General features: G+C 37.4%; 1 protein-coding gene across 19 annotated transcripts in view; it reads left to right on the top strand.

Annotated features, from left to right (window-relative positions):
* The window catches only part of CNOT6 (CCR4-NOT transcription complex subunit 6), a 153,360-nt gene that overhangs the window by 99,985 nt on the left and 34,929 nt on the right, over window positions 1-18,446 (top strand). The window lies entirely within an intron of this gene.

Genomic DNA, 18,446 nt, shown 5'->3' with positions numbered 1-18,446 from the left:
AAGTGTTATACTGAAAGAGAAAAAAGGAAGTAAGGATAATAGTACTTGACCCTTGCCAACTCAAAATTTCTAGTTAACCTGATGAGTAAACCTAAACGTTCTCCTCTGCAGTCGTAGGAGAAATTGATACCTATATGGATTTCTCCTGTTTTCCCTCTTCTGATTTTTGGAGTGCTAGCTTTAATTTAGCTGATTTCAGTATTATAAAGTAGGTGTGGTGGAGTGAAATTTCTGTGTTTTGCCTTTTGTCTTTCCCCCATTTCCTAGTTGATTACTCAAGCTACAATTTGTGTAGGAAAAGCAGAAAAGAATGCTTGTTTTTTTCCTTTTATTTACTAGTTTTCAGCATAAACTGTTGTCCTTTGAGAGTCACCAGTTAGATTTTTTTAAAGTTTAGTTATTAACTAGTATATTTAGGTTTCAGATATATGCTCTGAGTTGTCATTATTGCTCATAATTTTTATGTTAAAATTGTTTTGTTGGCAAATCGGAGAGCTTCTTTCAGTGACTTCTCAGTTCTTTGACACAACCCTAGTTGTCTTTGGTAATTTCCTTGCTGTCTGGTATGGCAAGCTTTTCTTGCCTTGTATTTCCTGCCTAAAACCTAAAATAATGTCAGTTTTTTGCCCAAGGAAAAATGATTGTTTTAGCTGGAAATGCTACTTCAAGACAATAATATCTATTGCTAGGGATGCTCATTACTGCTAGTTTGGTCGTTGTTTCTAGGTCTTTGCACAGATCTAGGAAATATGACATGTATTTATGTGGTTGATGAAAGATGTAATATACAGTGTTTATATATAATTATATATTTATTTTATAAAATAGTTTTAAAGCTCTAAAATATATTTGTATATTGAAAGTTAAAATGTGAAAACATGCTCTTTTGATTCAAATTCAGAGTAATGGAGCTTTAACTAGCTTTTTTTATAATTACATCTGTATCTCTTAATACTGAGAGTCCTAGTTCTCAAGGACTTGGGTGATGCAGTTTGAATATCCCATAATTACTTAATTGCTTTATCCCATATCACACACATAATAGTCTCACAATAACAATACTAAAAATACCACCACCAATATGAGTGCTGAAAGCAGATAACACCGCATATTTACCACTGCCCCCCCCCCCATTAAATAGATGTACTCTATATTGTCAGAGTATGTAGCCATTACATACTATCAGCTTTTCCATTTAGCTTGCATAAACCCTCCATTTAGAATTAGTTTTGCAAGTAACTTTATGCTCAATGCCTCTTGCCAGTTCTTTTGTCTCTCTGTTCATTTTGGTTTTCTGGGAGCTTGTTCTCTAGATGCTTCCTTAGAAGGGGCCCATGGGAGCAGTATTCTCTGAGTTTGTTCCTTCCTTCCTCCCTCTCTCCCTCACCTGTAGCATGTGGAAGTCCCACACCACTGCAGTGACCTGAGCCACAGCAGTGACAGTGCTGGATCCTTAACCTTGGCCACCAGAGAATTCCCGAGTTTCTTACAAGTTGGTAACAGTTCTGCCTTTTATATTTGAGAGTCATTTTGGCTGAATGGAAAATCCCTGGGATTAAGGAAATGTGAATTCTTCCCTTAAGTGTGTTAAATGTTACTTCAGTTTTGCTGTAGGCTTGGTAATAGTCTAATTTTCTTTCCCATATTATTTATTTGCTCTTTTTTGCCTAGATGCCCAAAGGACTTTTTTTCTCCTTAAAATCAGTATTTTCATGAATATATCTTGATATTGGTTGTGCTACCTTGATATTCTCAGGTATAGTATACTCTTTCAATGTGGAGTTTGAATTTTTTTCCTTTTAATTTCAGAAAGTTTCCTTGGATTATAATTTCAGTATTTGTTCTGATCCCTGGCTTCAGAGAGATTCAGTCTCTGAATTTGAATATTCATTTCCATTTGTCTCAGAATCATTTTAAAAAATAAAGTACAATAAAATTCACTCCACCACAGCCACAGCAACGCAGAATCCAAGCCCCATCTTCGACCTACACTGCAGGACACGGCAACACCAGATCCTTAACCCGCTGAGTGAGGCCAGGGATGGAACCCAAAACCTCATGGTTCCTAGTTAGATTCATTTCCGCTGCGCCACGAGGGGAACTCCCGGATTTTTTTGAATAGACTATTTTTTAGAGTAGTTTTCAGGTTACTGCACATTTGACAGAAAGTACAGTGCATGACCCCCTCCACTATCAACATCCCCCCCCAGAGTGGTGTATTAGAATTGGTAAACTTCCATTGACACATCATGATCACCCAAAGTTTATTGTTTATTTACATTAGGGTTCACTTTTTTTTCTTTCTTTTTTTTTTTTTTTTTTTTTTTGTCTTTTGTCTTTTGAGGGCTGCACCGTGGCATATGGAGGTTCCCAGGCTAGGGATCTAATCGGAGCTTTAGCCGCTGGCCTACACCACAGCTCACGGCAATGCCAGATCCTTAACCCACTGAGCAAGGCCAGGGATTGAACCCGCAATTATGGTTCCTAGTCAGATTCATTTCCGCTGCGCCACGATGGGAACTCCTAGGGTTCACTCTTAGTGTTACACCTTTTTGGGGTTTAGACAAATGTATAACGGCATATATCCTCCACTGTCATGTCATACAGAGTAGTTTCATTGCCCTAAAAATCCTCTGGGATCTTCCTGTTCATTCCTCCTTCCCTCTTCCTGAACCCCTGTCAACCACTCATCTTTTTCCTATCTTTTACTGTCTCCATAGTTTTGCCTTTTCCAGAATGCCACACCCTTGGAGTCAAACAGTATGTAGACTTTTTAGATTGGGTTCTTTGACTTAGTAATGTTCATTTAAGTTCCTCCCTGTATTTTCATGGCTTGATGGTTCATTTCTTATTAGTACTAAATAATACTCTGTTGTCTGAATGTATCACAGTTTATCCATTCACCTACCAAAGGACGTCTTGGTTACTCCCAGGTTTTGGCAGTCATGGATAAAGTTGCTATAAATGTCCACATGCAGGTTTTTGTATGGATGTAAGTTTTCAACTCCTGAGTATTTATTGGAGCACAGTTGATGGATCATATGGTAAGAATATGTTTAATTTTGTTAGAAACTGCCAACCCATTTTCCAAAATGGCTATATCATTTTTGTATCCTCTCCGATATTTGACCTTGTTATTGTTCTGGATTTTGCCTATTCTAACAGGTAAATAGGTATCTTATTGTTAATTTAATTTTCATTTCCATGATGACAAATGATTAAGAGCATCTGTTGTGTGCTTTTTTACTGTGTACATATCTTTGGTGAACTGTCTAGGTCTTTTGCCTTTTTTTTTTTTTTTTTTTTTGTCTTTTTTGTCTTTTTGCCATTTCTTCGGCTGCTACCGCGGCATATGGAGGTTCCCATGCTAGGGGTCGAATCAGAGCTGTAGCTGCCAGCCTACACCACAGCCATAGCAATGCGGGATCCGAGCCATGTCAGCAAGCTACACCACAGCAACGCCAGATCCTTAACCCACTGAGCAAGGCCAGGGATCAAACCCGCAACCTCATGGTTCCTAGTCAGATTCGTTAACCACTGAGCCACAATGGAAACTCCTTTTGTCCATTTTTTAATTGGATTGTTTGTTTTCTTGTTGAGTTTTAAGAGTTCTTTGTATATATTAAGTAACAGTCCTTTATCAGCTTTGTCTTTGCAAATGTTTTCTCCCATTCTCTGGCTTTTCTTCTCATTCTCTTAACAGTGTCTTTCACATAGCAGAAGTTACTAATTTTAACAGAGTCCAGCATAATTATTTCCTTCACAGATTTGTGCTTTTGGTATTGTATCTAAAGTCATTGAAAACCCAAACCATGTAGATTTTCTCCTGTGTTATCTTCTAGCACAGGTAGGGGTTTATATTTTATGTTTACTTCTGATCCATTTTGGGATTTCATTGATGGCTCAGCAGGTTAAGGATCCAGCGTTGTTACTGCTGTGGCATGGGTTCAGTATTTGGCCTGGGGACTTGTGCATGCCACAGGTGCAGCCAAAAAAAATTAAAAAATAAAATGTGACCTATCTTGAGTTAATTTTTATGGGACTGTAAGGTTAGATACTTTTTTTTTTTTTGTCTTGTGAATGTTCAGTTATTCAGAACCAATGGTTGAAATGATTTTTCCCTATGGTATTGCCTTTGCTCCTTTATTAAAGATCAGTTGACAGTATTTGTGTGGGTCTATTTTTGGGCTCTCCATTCTGTTTCATTGATCTTTTTGTGTTCTTTTGCCAATTCCACAGTCTTGAATTACTATAGCTTTGTAAGTCTTGAAGTTGGATAGCATCCAAATTTTATTCTTCAGTTTTGTGTTGACTATTCTGTATCCTTTATCTCTATATAAACTTTAGAATAAGTTTGTCAGCTTACAGAAAACAACTTGCTGGCATTTAGTTGAGATGGCATTGAATTTGTAGATCAGGTTGGGAAGAACTAACATTTTGACAATATTGAGTCTTCCTATCCAGGAGCATGGAATGTCTTTCCATTTATTTAGTTCTTTGATACCTTCCAGTTTTCCTCATGTAGACCATATGCATATTTAAATTTATAACTATTTAATTTTTGGGGGGGCTAGTGGTATTGTGATTTTAATGTCAAATTCCATTTGTTCATCTCTGGTATATAAGAAAGTGGTTGGTTTTTTTAAAATCCTTTTTGATTTATTTTTCATTTGTTTGTGATTTTTAAAAATTTCTTTCTGATTTCTGGGTTGTTTTTTTTTTTTTTTTTTTTTTTTGGGTCGCACCCACAGCATATGGAAGTTCTTGGGCCAAGGATTGAATCTGAGCCACAGCTGGGGCAATACTGGATCCTTAAGCCACTGCAGTGGCCTAGGGATTGACTCAGAGTGCCAAAGAGACAACACTGGATCCTTAACCAACTGTGCCACAGCGGGAACTCCCTCCTCCTACTTTTCTAAAAGCATTCTCATGTGGTTTTTATTAAGCTCTTTGTAGTTTAGTTTTCCTTTGCTGAGTTTTTCTAAACCTTATTTATGTTCTTTTATTGATTCGTCTTTTTTTTTTTGAAAGAAAATAAAATTGTCTTTATTTTTATTTTTCATTTTTTTATTTTTTTCCTGCTGTACAGCATGGAGACCAAGTTACAACTTATACGTATACATTTTTTTTCCCACCCTTTGTTCTGTTGCAATGTAAGTATCTAGACATAGTTCTCAGTGCTACTCAATAGGATCTCATTGTAAATCCATTCCAAGTTGCATCTGATAACTCCAAGCTCCCGAAGATTTGTCATTTCTTAATACCTTTCAGCTCATTTTGAAATTGTAGATGATAGTTTTTTGGCTGTGTTTGTTGTATGTTTTTGCTATCTAGAGGGAGTTGCTCTGTTCCTTAAACTCTTTTCTTATACTAACTTTTAAAAATATATAACTTTCATGTGATTTGACCGCATAACTTTTCTGTTGTTCATTTTAATTTAAATTTAGTTGGTTTTTTTTTTTTTTAACTTTTAGATGTGATTCAAAATAGTTTTTAACTTTAGAGTTTCCTCTTCTGTGTTTTTGTTTATTCACGGAGTGTTCAGAAATGTGGGAACTTGTTTTCCGAGGCTTTCTATTTATGCTCCCTTCTCACATTATCTGGACCTTTTTTTCCCTTCATCTCTTTTGTACCTGTTCTACTCACTTTTACCTCTGTTTTTGGAACTTTTTTTCTCAATGTGGGGCCCTAGCTGGTCAGTTTGGAGAATTCCTGGGGCCCAGATTGCTTTCACCCTTGCTGTGGACACTTCGCACTCATTACTGAATTGCACTAAACTCCTCCCAGTTGATAATGTTCTCAAATTAGTATTCTCTGGTGGAGACTAGGTGATTTCTCTTCTTTCAGTTCTATTCATTACCACTGAGCCACAATAGGAACTCCTGCCTGATAATTTTTTATTGGCTGAATTACAGTGTGTATTTTCCTTTTTTAAGTGCTTGATATTTTTGTATTTGTATAAATAGTCTTGAGATTTGTTCTGGGATGCAGTTAAATTATTTGGAAATCGTTTGATTTGGGGGCTTGCTTTTAAATAATCCTTTCTAAGTTCTCTGCAAATTACTCTGGTGGGAACACAGAAGTTTTCTTGCCTATGTGATCAAAAGGATTATTCCTTCTCCCTTTTTTTGGTTAGTCTCCACTTCCTCGTCTCTGGCCCATGCATTTGCTGATTAGCACTCAGCTGAAGACTCAGGGTGGGTGAGGATGTCCTCTTCAGATCTCCAGAGCTTTCTGTGTAGTCTCTCCTCTTTGGCACTCTGCACTGTGAATTATAGCTGCCTTGCCATCTCTGGACTCGCAATTTCATCTCCTAAACACGCCATCACCAGACTCCAGCTGGTTTCTGTCTCCCTGTACTAATTTCTAGAAACTGTAGCGGGAAACTGGAACAGTCTTGGGGGCTCACCTTGTTTGTTTCCCATCTATCAATGATCACTGACTGTCCTGTGCTGCCTGGTGTCCAATGCCTGAAACTCAAATTTTCATATATTTTTCTGGTTTAGGTGGAAAGGAAAACAATCTATGTTACTGTTCTCTCTTGCTGAAAATGTGAGTCTGTCATAGGTTTTTTGTTTTTTTTTTTAATTGTGTTTGGTAACTCCAATATTCGAATTTTCTAGGGGTTCTATTTTATTTTCTTCTGCCTTTCAGCCCTCTGGTCTGGTAATTTGTGTTAATTAAATGCTGGGAATTATATATGAAGTGGTAGAATAATTTGAGGTTAGATGGTTATCTCTTCCTTAGGAGCGAATTTGCTTTTCTATTTACCAGATAGTTGTGGTAGGAGTGAGTGGGTAACCTTAAATTAATTAGGGATTCATTCATCTTAATTTGGACCTAGCGTTTTGTGGTTGTAAGGGTTGGCTTACTGTAGGGTCACTCCTGTTCTTTATAGATGCCAGCTGGTATCTTGGTGGTTAACAGTCTAATTCCTAAGGTTCTTCAATTCCCCCCCCCCACACACACACACACTTTTTTTTTCTTTGTTTGGGCTGCACCCGTAGCATGTGGAAATTTCCAGAGCTAGGGGTCAAATGGGAGCTGCTGATGGAGCCTATGCCACAGCCACAGCAACACCAGATCATTAACCCACTGAGTGAGGCCAGGGATCAAACCTGCATCCTCACGGACACTATATTGGGTTCTTAACCCACTGAGCCACAGCAGGAACTCCCAATTTCTGTTTTGTCTTCCCAGCAATATAAGAAGACTTAAAGTTGTGCTTAACACCCCCAGCTTTCACCTCATCTACTTGCTTCTGCTGCTTGTGATTCAGCATATTCTTCCAGAAGTAATGTGGTGGGATGTGTCCCGATCATTACCTCTCTTTGCTTCCCTTCTTTCCAAGTTCTTTGTCTCTCATATCTTTGCTGCCTCTGTACCTACAAGAAGGTAATCAAACCATGATAAATATAGGGGAGAGAGCTTGAACTATTATCTTTTCTCTAAGATTGTCCTAATCAGCCCTTGAGAAAAGAAAGCAGAATCACAGAAAGCATCCTAGAATAGCTGACTCCTCAGTTAATGATACCACTCAAGGGAAAGTGGAGTTAATGGCATCTCAGGAAGAGGGGACATGTGAGAATATAAAAAAGTGTATAGTGGAAGTCTCTCACCCCGCTGCTGCACCTCCCAGCATATACACACACACACATATACTTAAACCATATACATGGCCATTCACATACAGCTCTTGAAGTTTCCTTTGCAAATCTTTGGGGTCCCTCTATGCATATATAAAATAGATTATAATTCCATACCTTATCTTAAATTCAGAAGGTAGTATATGTGTAGTTCTGCACTGTGCTTGTTTTTTGAAAAATGTAACATATTTTGAAGAAATTTCTAAATAAGTGTATTGATGGCTCTCCTGTACATTTTAAGCTCCGTACTATTTCTGTCACATGTGTACTGTGATTTATTTAAGTGGTACTGTACCTGTGGTCAGTCTGACAAACAGTACTGTAGTGAATAACCTTGTAGGTTATTTTGTATTTCTGCTCATATATCTGTAGGTCAAAAGGTATATGCATTTGTAATTTTGACAGCAATAGTGTAATGAGTAGGTGGGAAGAAGTGTAAAATGATAATCTCTTTCATCTGTAGAGAATCAGGTTTAAAAGTGAGGCATGCAGTTAGAACTATAAAGACTAAGGTTTAATTTTTTTTTTTTTTTTTTTTAGAACCTCTCTTTAACCTTAGAGGGATTTAGAAAATCTTCTGTAGCAGGAAAAAAAAAAAAAAGACTTTGAAGGTCTATGTGTAGTTCAATTATTTTTTCATTTTTTCTTTTATTAAATCAAAGAGGCATGTATATACAGCTCCTTTTTACTTTAACGTATGAATGTGATACAGTGATAGTTATGCTGGGTGATAGAACTCTCGTACTTTTAATCACAGTTTCAATTTCAGTTCTTGTGATTGGTCCACTCATCTTTTCTATTTCATCTTGGTTTACTCTTGGAAGATTGTACTTTTCTAAGAATTTGTCCATTTCTTCTAGGTTTTCTGTTTTATTGGCATATAGTTGCATATAATAGTCTCTTATGATCCTTTGAATTTCTGTGATGTCCGTGTTAACTTCTCTGTTTTCATTTTTAATTTTATTGATTTGAGTCCTCTCTGTTTTGCTTGATAAGTCTGCCTAGGGGTTTATCAATTTTGTTGATCTTTTCAAAGAACCAGCTTTTCGTTTCATTGATCTTTTCTATGGTTTTCTTTGTTTTTATTTCATTGATTTCTGCTCTGATCTTTATGATTTCTTTCTTTCTACTAACTATAGGTCTTGTCTGTTCTCTCTCGAGCTGCTTTAGATGTAAAGTTAGTTTGTTTATTTGAGCTTTTTCTTGTTTCCTGAGGTGGGCTTGTATTGCTATAAACTTTCCTCTTAGAACGGCTTTTGCTGCATCCCATAGGTTTTGGAGTTTCATATCTTTGTTGTCATTTGCTGTTAGGTATTTTTTAATTTCCTCTTTGAGTGATCCATTGGTTGCTTAGTAGCATGTTGTCTAGTCTCCACGTGTTTGTTTTTTTGCAGTTTTTTTCTTGTTGATTTCCAGTCGTTGTGGTCGGAAAAGATGCTTCATATGATTTCAATTTTCTTGAAGTTACTGAGGTTTGATTTTTAGCCCAGGATATGATCAGTCTTAGAGAATGTTCCGTGTGCACTTAAGAAGAATGTGTATTCTGTTGCTTTTGGATGGAATGTCCTGTAAATATCTATTAAGTCCATCTGGTTTAATGCATCATTCAGGGCCTGTGTTTCCTTATTGATTTTCTGTCTGGTTGATCTGTCCATTGCTGTAAGTGGGGTGTAAAGTCCCCCACTATGATTGTGTTATTGTCGATTGTGTTATTCTCCTTTTAAGGTTTTTAGCAGTTGCCTTATATATTGGGTGAACCTGTGTTGGGGTGCGTAGATATTTAAAATTGTTGTATCTTCTTCTTGGATTGATCCTTTGATCATTATGTAATGTCCTTCTTTGTCCCTTAAAATATTCTTCATTTTAAAGTCTATTTTGTCTGATATGATATTGCTACTCCAGCTTTCTTTTGATCCCCGTTTGCATAAAATATTTTCTTCCATCCTCTCACTTTCAATATGTATGTGTCCCTAGAAGTGAAGTGGGTCTCTTGAAGACAGCATATATATGGGTCTTGTTTTTGTATCCATTCAGCCAGTCTCTGTCTTTTGGTTGGGGCGTTTAGTCCATTCACATTTAAGGTAATTATTGATATGTATGTTCTGATTGCCATTTTATTAATTGCTTTGGATTTGTTTTTGCTGCTCTTTTTTCTTTCCTCCTTCTCTTGTTCTTTTCTGCCTAGAGAAGTTCCTTTAGTATTTGTTGTAAGGCTGGTTTAGTGCTGCTGAATTCTCTCAGCTTATGCTTATCTGTGAAGGTTTTGATTTCTCCTTCAAATCTGAATGAGAGCCTTGCTGGGTAGAGTAATCTTGGTTGGAGGTTTTTTCCTTTCATCGCATCAGGTATATCATGCCACTCCCTTCTGGCCTGCAGAGTTTCTGTTGAAAAATCTGCCGATAATCTTATTGGGGTTCCCTTGTATGTTATTTCTTTTCCCTAGCTGCTTTCAAGATTTTCTCTTTGTCTTTAATTTTGGTCAGTTTGATTAATATGTGTCTCGGGGTATTCCTCCTTGGGTTTATTTTATATGGTATTCATTGTGCTTCCTGGATTTGAGTGAGTGATTCCTTCCCCATGTTAGGGAAGTTTTTGACTATTATCTCTTGGGATATTTTTTCTGTCTCCTTCTCTCTCTCTTCTCCTTCCGGCACCCCTATAATACGGATGTTGGTGTGTTTAACGTTGTCCCAGAGTTCTCTGAGACTCTCTTCACTTCTTTTCAGTCTTTTTTCTCTTTTCTATTCTGCACCCATAATTTCCACTAATCTGTCCTCCACCTCACTTATTGGTTTTTCTGCCTCCTGTATTCTGCTGTTAGCTGCTTCTAGTGAATTTTTTATTTCAGTTATTGTATTTTGCATCTCTTCTTGTTTAAGTTTTATATCTTGTATCTCTTTGCTCAGTGTTTCCTGTAAATTATCCATCTTTGCCTCCAGTTTATTTTCAGTGTCTTGCATCATCTTTAGCATCAACAGTCTAAAGTCTTTTTCCTGGAGGCTGAGAAATCTCCTCATCGCTTAGCTGATTTTCTGGGGTTTTTCCTTTCTCCCTCATCTGAGTTACAGTTCTCTGCCTTTTCATTTTGATAGGTTTTTGGTGTAGTGACCTTTTTACAGATAATAAGAGTTGTAGCCTCTCTTACTTCTGATGCCTGCCCCCCTATGGCTCAAGTTGGTATGGGGGGCTTGCTGTAGGCTTCCTGGTGGGAGGGGCTGATACCTGCCCACTGGTAGGTGGAGCCGATTATAATCCCTTTGGTGGGTAGGTAGCCTGCTTACTGAGGGGTGGGGCTGTGATCCCACCGGGGTTGTTGTTTGGCCTAGGGCTTCTCAGCAGCTGACTGACAGGTGGGGCCAGATTTTCCCAAAATGGCCACCTCCAGAGGAAGGCACGGCTGCTGAATATTCCCGAGAGCTTTGCTTTCAATGTCTTTCCCTCACAACAAGCCATGTTAACCCCTGTTTTCCCAGGATGTCCTCCAAGAACTGCAGTCAGGTTTGACCCAGATTCCCATGGAGACTTTGCTTTGCCCTGGGACCCAGTGCACGTGAAAGTCTGTGTGCTCTTTCTCCCCATGCCAGATCCCCACGTGTGAGATTTTGATGTGGGGCTCAGAACTCTCACTCCTGTAGGTGAGTCTCTGTGAACCAGTTGGTTTCCAGTCTGTGGAGCTTCCCACCCAGGAGGTATGGGGTTGTTTATCACGAAATCGCCCCTCCTACCTCTTGATGTGTCCTCCTCTTTTTCTTCTGGAGTAGGATATCTTTTTTAAGGTTTCCAGTCCATTTGGGTGAAGAATGCTCAGTCTTTTGTTGTGAATTTTGATGTTTTTAGGAGAGAAGTTGAGCTCTAGTCCTTTTATTCTGCCATCTTAATCCCGTCTAGAACTCTGGTGCTTTTAAATGGTACTGAATTATTTAATAAGCATGTTCATTTAAAAAATGTGAAGTTTTTTAGAGAAGTATGAAGAGATTAACTAGTTTAAATATTAGTGACTCAGCTTTGCAAAAAACGTTTTTTCTAAGGTCAGTTACTAAGTGGTAGAGCTACTTGTGGTAGAGCACAGATTAAACTGTAAATATAGTTGTATTTTTCCCATAGTGAATGAGTGAGTCTGTTCAACCCTTAGCCTTGTTAATACTGGGTATTAATCTTATTTTGCTATTTGCCAAGGTAGAAATGAATATTTTAATATTTTAAAGTATTGTAGTTTTTTTATTGAAGTATAGTTAATTTACAGTGTTATGCTAGTTTCACATGTGCAGCAACGCTGGATCTGAGCCGTGTCTGCGACTTACACCACAGCTCATGGCAATGCCAGATCCTTAACCCACTGAGCAAGGCCAGGAGTCGAACCTGCGTCCTCATGGATGCTAGTCAGATTTCGTTTCCACTGAGCTACGGTGGGAACTCATTAATTTCATTTTTTTTTTTGCATATAGCTCTCTGGTTTTCTCAGCACTACTTATTAGAGAGTCTATATTTTCTCCATTGTATATTCTTGCCTCCTTTATCATAGATTAGTTGTCCATACATGTGAGTTTATTTCTGAGCTTTTCATCCTGTTCCATTGATTTATTTTTGTGCTAGTACAATACTGCCTTGACTGCTCTAGCTTTATAATACAGTCTAAAGTCTGGAAACGTGATTCTTCCACCTCCATTTTTCTTTCTTTCTTTTTTTTTTTTTTTTTTTTTTTTTTTTGTCTTTGTTGTTGTTTTTGTTGTTGTTGCTATTTCTTGGGCCGCTCCCACGGCATATGGAGGTTCCCAGGCTAGGGGTCGAATCGGAGCTGTAGCCACCGGCCTACGCCAGAGCCACAGCAACTCGGGATCCGAGCCGCGTCTGCGACCTACACCACAGCTCACAGCAACGCTGGATCGTTAACCCACTGAGCAAGGGCAGGGACCGAACCCGCAACCTCATGGTTCCTAGTCGGATTCGTTAACCACTGCGCCACAACGGGAACTCCCATTTTTCTTTCTTAATATTGTTTTGGCTATTTGGGGTCTTTTGTGTTTCTGTACACATTGTAAAAATTTTTTAGTTTTATGGAAGAATTACGTTGGTAACTTGATGATGGCAGTTGCATTGAATCAGTAGATTGCTTTGGGTAGTATGTTCATTTAAATAATATTGATTCTTCCAGTCCAAAAACATGGTATATCTTTCCATCTGTTTGTGTTGTTTTCAGTTACTTTCATCAGTATCTTGTCATTTTCAGAGTACAGGTCTTTTGCCTACTTGGATAGATTTATTCCTTAGGTATTTTATTCATTTGGATGTGATAGTAAAATGGGACTGTTTCCTTAATCTCTCTCTCTCTGATCTTTCATTCTCAATGTACAGAAATGCAGGAGATTTCAGTATATTAATTTTGTATCCAGCAACTCTCCAAATTCATTGATAGACTGTAGTAGCTTTCTGGTATCATCCTTAAGATTTTCTATGTATAGCATTTTGTCATCTGCAAACAGTAGCAGTTTTACTTCTTTTCCAATTTGGATCCCTTTTATTTCTTTTTCTTCTCTGATTGTGTGGCTAGGACTTGCAAAAACTATGTTGAATAAGAGTGGCATTGTAAGAGGAAATGCCCAGGTTTTCTCTGTTGAATGTGATGTTAGCTGTGAGTTTGTCATATATAGCCTTTATTAGATTGAGGTAGGTTCCCTTTGTAAACACAGTCTAGAGAGTTTATCATAAATGGATGTTGAATTTTATCGGAAGTCTTTTCTGCATCTATTGAGATCATGCCGTTTTTTAATTCTTCAGTTGTTAATGTGGTGTATCATATTGATTGATTTGCAGATATCAAAAAGTCCTTGCATTGTAGGATGAATCCCACTTGATTGTGATGTATGGTTTTGTTTTGTTTGTTTTTTGTTTTTTGTTTTTTCTTACTTTTTTAGGGCCGCATCTGTGGCATATGGAATTTCCCAGACTAGGGGTGGAATTGGAGCTACAGCTGCCAGCCTACACCACAGCCATAGCAATGGCAGAATCCAGGCTGCATCTGACACCTATGCCACAGCTCATGGCAGTGCCAGATCCTTAACCCACTGAGCAAGTTCAGGGACTGAACCTGCATCCTCATGGTGATGGAGGCCTCACAGAATGAGTTTGGAAATATTCCTTCCTCTGCAATTTTTCGGAATAGTTCCAGAAGGATAGATATTAACACTCCTCTAAATGTTTGATAAAATTTGCCTGTGAAACCGTCTGGTCCTGGACTTTTGTTTGTTGGGAGGCTTTTAATTACTGATTCAATTTCAGTACTGGTAATTGGTTTGTTCGTATTTTCTATTTTTTCCTGGTTCAGTCTTGGGAGATTGTACCTTTCTAAGAATTTGTCCATTTCTTCTAGGTTGTCCATTTTGGGGGCATATAGTTATTTGTAGTAGTCTCTTTTGATCCTGTGTATTTCTGTAATATCAGTTGTAACTTCTCCTTTTTCTTTCTGATTTTATTAATTTGAGTCCTCTCTCCTTTTTCCATGCATGATAAATCTGGCTAAAGGTTTATCAATTTTGTTTATCTTTTCAAAGAATCAGCTTTTAGTTTCATTGATTTTTTTTTTTAAATTTTAGCCTCTATTTCATTTATTTCTATCCTGATCTTTATGGTTTCTTTCCTTCTACTAACTTTGGGATTTGTTAGTTCTTTCTCTGAGTGCTTTAGGTGTAAAATTAGTTTGTTTATTTGGTATTTTTCTTATTTTATGTGGTAAGCTGGTAACACTATAAACTTCTCTCTTAGAACTGCTTTTGCTTCATCTCATAGATCTTTTGGATTATCATGTTTTCATTTTCATTTGTCTCTAGGTATTTTCTGATTTCCTCTTTGCTTCTTCAGTGACCCAGTTGTTGTTGGGCAGCATATTGTTTAGTGTCCATATATTTGTGTGGGTTTTTTTTTTTTGCATTTTTTCCTTGTAGTTGATTTCTAATCTCATAGTGTTGTGGTTAGAAAAGATGGCTGATATGATTTCGAGTTTCTTAAATGTACCAAGCCTTGTTTCGTGGCCTACTATGTGCTCTGTCTTGGAGAGTGTTCCATGTACACTTGAAAAAATGTGTATTCTACTGCTTTTGGATGGAATGCTCTCTCTGTATCAGTTAAGTCAGTTTTGTCCAATGTGTCATTTAAGGCCTCTGTGTCCTTACTGATTTTCTGTCTGATGATGTGTCCATTTATGTAAGTGGGATGTTAAAGTCTCCTACTATTATTGTGTTACTGTTGAATTCTCATTTTATGTCTTAATATTTTCCTTATATATTTAGGTGCTACTTAATTGGGTGCATATATATTTACAGTTGTATCTTCTTCCTGGATTGATCTTTGATCATTATGTAGTGTCCTTTGTTTCTTATAACAGTCTTTATTTTAAGGCCTATTTTGTCTGATACGTGTATTGCTGCTCTTTCTTTTGATTTCCATTTGCATAGCATACCTTTTTCTATCCCCTCACTTTGTCTGTGTGTCTAGATCTGAAGTGCGTTTCCTCTAGGCAGCATATATACAGGTATTGGTTTTGTATCCATTAAGCCACTCTGTCTTTTGGTTGGAGCATTTAGTACATTTACAATTAAGGGAATTATTAATATGTATGTTCTTATTTCCATTTTTTAAATTGTTTTAGATTTGTTTTTTCCCCTCTTTTAAAATTTTTTTAATTTTTTAATCCTTTTTTCTCTTGTAATTTCATGACTGTCTTTAGTGTTGTGTTTGATTTCTTTTTTCTTTTTTTGTGTATACCTATTATAAATTTTTGATTTGAAGTTGCCATGAGGTTGTTATATATACATATGTGATTGGTTTAAGTTTCTGTTCTCTTAATTTCAAGTGTATTTTAAAATCCTGCATTTGTACGCTCCTCTTACAGTTCTGCTTTTGATATCATATTTTACGTCTTATTGTTTAGTATATTTCTTAACTGGTTGCTTTGGATGTAGATGATTTTACTAGTTTGTCTTTTAGCCTCCCTACTAGGTTTGTGTGTGGATGATTTCTTACCTTTACTGTATGTTTGCCTTTACCAGTGAGCTTTTTTGTTTCATAATTTTCTTATTTCTGGTTGTGGCTTTTTTTTTTTTTTTTTTTTTTTTGTCTTTTGAGGGCCACACCACAGCATAGGGAGGTTCCCAGGCTGGGGATTGCATTGCAACTGTAGCCACTGGCCTATGCCACAGCCACAGCAATGCGGGATCTGAGCCACATCTGTGACCTACACCACAGCTCATTAACCCACTGAGCAAAGCCAGGGATGGAACACGCAACCTCATGGTTACTGGTCGGGTTCATTAACCACTGAGCCACAATGGGAACTCCCCATTTCCTAGACAAATTCTTTTTAATATTTTTTTGTAATGTTGATTTGATGGTGGTGAACTCTTAGCTTTTGCTTCTCTTTAAAGCTTTTGGTTTCTTCATCAAATCTCAATGAGAACCTTGCTGGATAGAGTATTCTTGGTTGTAGGTTTTTCCTTTTCATCACTTTATTGTCTTTTTTTTTTTTTTTAGGGCCACACCCACAGCATATGGAGGTTCCCAGGCTAAGGGTCTATTTGGAGCTATAGCCACTGGCCACAGCCACAGCAACGTGGGATCTGAGCTGCATCTGCAACCTATACTACAGCTCATGACAATGCCAGATCCTTAACCCACTGAGTGAGGCCAGGGGATTGAACCTGCATCCTCATGGATGCTAGTCAGATTTGTTTCTGTTGAGCCATGACAGGAACTCCTTTTCATCACTTTAAATGTATCTTGCTACCCCCTCTGTCCTGCAGAATTCTGCTGAAAAATCAGCTCATATGAGTTTTTTTTTTTTTTTTTTTAAATCAGGAGTGGATGCTGATTCTGTCAAATGCCTTTTCTGCATTATTTTGATGATTTTCTTTCTTGAAACAATTTTTAAAGTATATTTTTTAATGTTCAGCAGAGTTAGCTTTTTTGCGCAAAACTTACTTGATCATTATCATTTTAATGTATTTTTGGATTTGTTAAAATTTTGTTAAATTTGCATTTATATTCGTGAGGACTTCGATTTGTAGTTTTCTTGTATTAGTTTTGTTTGGGTTTTGTATTGGGATGTCGACCTAATAGAATGACTTACAAAGTATTCTCTTCAGTTTTCTGGATGAATTTCTGTAGAACTGATATTAGTTCTTTCTTAGATTTTTGGCAGTATTTATCAATGAACCCATCTGGTTCTAGAATTTTCTTTATGGGCAGGTTTTGTGCATCCATCACTACCATCCATCTCCATAGCTCTTTTTATTTTGTAATTTGCCTTCATTTTTGAAAGTTTTTTTTTTTCTGGGTTGGTAGGTAGGTTGGACTTTTCTCCTTCTTTGCATTAATATGGAAATTTTTATGCCTATGTGTGTGTGTGTATACATGTGTGTTTGTCTCTTTTTTGGTAACAGCTTGAGATAAGATTCACACAATTCACCCACTTAAAAGTGCAAAATTAGAAGTTTTTTGCGCCAGTTATCACAGTCAATTTGAGAATATTTTCATTGTCTTCAATGGATACCCTGTAGACATTAGCAGTCATTCTCCATTTCCTCTCATCTATGGTGTTCAACTTTTTTTTTTTTTTGGTTTTTATGGCCACACCCACAGCATATGGAGGTTCCCAGCCTAGGGGTCTAATCAGAAATACAGCTGCTGGCCTATGCCACAGCCACAGCAACACCAGATCTGAGCCATGCCTGCAACCTACAGCACAGCCCACGGCAATGCCAAATCCTTAATCCACTGAGAGAGGCCTGGGATCTAACCTGCACCCTAATAGTTTCTAGTTGGATTTATTTCCACTGTGCCACAATGGGAACTCCTATGGTGTTCATCTTTAGAAGCTCAGTTTGACTAAGCTATCTTGTATTACTAGTTACTGTTTAGTCTTCTAGCTTCTGACCATATGCAATACAATTAAAGTAACTTTTAATATCTGTGTACTATTTTTAGCATCATTATCTCTTCTAGAGTGGTTTTCATTGACTGTCTTTTTTCTCTGCCTTATGGATAATGTTTTCCTGTTCCCTCCTACACTTGGCAATTTTTAATTTGTTGCCAGATATTGTGATTCGACTTTATTCGGTCATCTGTCAACCTGGGTGATGTGTGAAGCTAGGAATTGTTGCCTCAACTTCTTTTGGGTGTTTTTTTCCTTCTGGCTTAGGCAGTTTCTCACATGCATATGCTAATCAGTACTCAGTGACAACATGAGGGAGAACCTCAGATCTCCAGACCTCTCTCTTAATCTCTCCCCTCTTTGGTGCTCTGCCTTTGTAAGTTATCATTCTAGTTTCCCTAGACCTTTGCTCTGTATCCTGAAATTGAGAGCAAATCATTTTGCTTCCTCTGGAACCCCCTCACTGTGCTCCTGTCCAAGAAGTATGCTCAGACTGTGTTGGGCTACCTTGTCTGTTTCCCATCCTTCAGGGATCACTTTTCTGCATTGATTGATGTCTGATCTCTGAAATTTGTTGAATCATGTATATTGTCTGATTTTGTTCAAGGGAATAATAAATTTAGTTCCTGTTACTCCATTTTGATTAGAAGTCTCTAGATTGTTTTTTCAGCCAATAGGAAATCACTTCTCACAGACTGGCATATTTTCATTACATCTGCTTTTTTCATTCTCCCTCAGACTATATCCTGGAGCTTTAAGGAGATTATAGAAAAAATTCTTAGATGGATTTAGAAATGGTTGTCATCTTATCAAGTACCAAAGTACAAATTTAATATTACATTTAAAGAAATTATTCTGTTCCCAGTCACTGATGTTGA

This window comes from Sus scrofa, chromosome 2 (genome assembly GCF_054392235.1).
Source record: "Sus scrofa isolate SSC_HxYL_T2T_F1_AM1 chromosome 2, Sscrofa_HxYL_maternal_Yorkshire_Landrace_v2.0, whole genome shotgun sequence".
Lineage (NCBI taxonomy): Eukaryota > Metazoa > Chordata > Mammalia > Artiodactyla > Suidae > Sus > Sus scrofa.
The sequence above is the reverse complement of the archived record's forward strand: the minus strand, read 5'-3'. Positions and strand labels throughout refer to the sequence as shown.